The sequence below is a fragment of the Melozone crissalis genome, unplaced genomic scaffold, assembly GCF_028551555.1.
Source record: "Melozone crissalis strain CALT ecotype California unplaced genomic scaffold, PUWL_Pcris_2 ptg000044l_1, whole genome shotgun sequence".
Taxonomy (NCBI): Eukaryota; Metazoa; Chordata; class Aves; order Passeriformes; family Passerellidae; genus Melozone; species Melozone crissalis.
This window is the reverse complement of record NW_026535822.1, coordinates 6,006,640-6,008,830: the sequence shown is the minus strand read 5'-3', so window position 1 is coordinate 6,008,830 and position 2,191 is coordinate 6,006,640.

Here is a 2,191-nt window from a genome sequence, read left to right as displayed (position 1 = left end):
AACTTTCACTGAACAGCAGTGCCAGAATGCCCCAAAGCTTAAAAACAATCCCATGAAGGCATATTTCCATCAAGGCTGGGATGAGATGAGTGGGAGAGGATGACTGAGGCTCTTCAAAAGCCAGACCTCAGAGCTGGGATTTAATCCTGATATCCCTCTGGGTATCCAGAAAAGGATCAAGACACGTGAGGGAGCTCAGAAAGCCAGAGTGCTCAAAACAGCAGCATGTACACAGAAGGAAGAAGGGGAAATACAGCTGGATACTTCCTAATGCTCTTCTTTGAACTCACCTGGTGTCTGGTGCAGTGAGTCACAGAAAACTTGCTCTAAACATGGGGGGCAGAACTGAAAATGCTCACTGGTAAGCAACAGAAAAAATTAAGAGCATATAGGAGTGAGTGTAGTCACAAGGACCTGGAGAAGAAAGAGCCCCAAAAGGCCAGACATGATGTAATATCATCCATAATAAGGGTAAAATACATGTTGCTATTCATCATGTATCCAAAGAATTATGGAATGGTTTGGGTTGGAAGGGACCTTTAAAGGTCATCTGGAATGACAGAGTACTGAAAGCAAGAAAAAACCAGTATCTTAAGTGCCAGGGAAAACTGTGTTGAAAGCAACCTAAGGTTAGAGCCAAAACAGCAACACCTTATCTTTGAAATCAAGATTTATCAATTACTGATGCTGTCTGCCACTGAGGGGCACACTAAACCAGAATCCTCCACTCCAGCTTTGCCATGCTGTGCTATCAAAGCTCTCCATGCTGCCCAGCTCCTGTAGAAACTGGACTTTGTGATGTGACCCCAGCATGGCAGCAGCCCAGGTGAAGCATCACCACTCCTACAAAATAAAGCAGTTTTTACCTGAACATCAAACAACACTAAATTTCTCTGGGGAACACTGGGTGCATGTTGGATTTGGGGCTGTCTAGATGGTCTGGAAAAAGCCCAAAGATGGCCTTGGGCCACCCAGGTTCGAAAGGACGAGAAGAAACTTCAGATCTGTTCTCGGTCTCGGTGTTTATTAATTGCTTATCTAAAAGATTTTCTCTTGGCCTGACAGAGTTCTGCTCAGCAGTCAGCCATGGGCACACACTGAGAGCCCCTGGGGCGGCCACCTATCTTTATACTCGGAGTTACGTATACAATATTTATCATTTTTCTCCAATACCCTCTACCCTTATTAACCAGTGTTCCCCTAGTAAGGTCCAATCCCGGAGTGCCAACATCACCACAGAAGATGGGGGCCTAGAGGAAGAAGAAGAAGGAGAAGGGCACGCCCCAATTCCTCCATCTTACCTCTCTAGACCCCCCCCTGTACAGAAATCTTAAACCCTGTATCTCACACTCCAATTAACTTGTCCCTTCACCGTTCACCCCAGTGAAATCCTCCTATCCTCATACTGATGTCATCTCCCCTGTGGGATCAAAGTCCAGCCACCAGACATTTCTGGCAACATTCCAGGACTCCCGAGCCCCCCAGGGGTGGTCTCGTTCACCCTGCACCCCAGTTCTGAGAGGCTGAGATCCCACAGGTGCAGGAAAATCAGGGACAGAAAAGGGATGTGTCTGTGGAGCAGAGGGCTGGTAAAAATTCTCATTAGGTTGTTAACAGCTGGTTTCATTAGTCTGCCTACAGACAATCATTATTACTTAGCGGCTACTGCAGGGTGAAAAGCCATTTCAGTTTATTAATGTTCTCAGAGCTGCAAACCTGGCAGTGAAATTATTTTTAAAGTGGCTTGTAAAGTTTGTCTCTTCTCAAAGAACGTGTCAGGCCGATAGACCAGGCTGTGAAATTTATGCCCCAATAAAAGGGAATTTGAATGCAGTTTAATGGCACCTTGAAATGTTCTGCTCTGAGAAACTGTCCCCAAAGTCCAGGTGGACCTTTCTCCATGGGAACTCTTAGAAATTTGTAGAAGCTATAACTTTAGCATTAATTTTACAGGAGCATTTATAGCCCCAGGGTCAAGAGCAAAGCCATAAAATGCTGCTCAAGCCCTGAGCTTTCTCAAACCAGAGGTAAACTTGTATCTAAAGGTCTGTCTGGAGCCCAGGACTGCTACATTTGCTCTAGTAGAATTCTGTTATAAAGCTTAGCCTGCAACCAAGGTAGATTTTTATCTCAGCTTAGTTAAATATCCCCCCTAAACCACCATAAATTATAATTTCCCCACTATAATTCA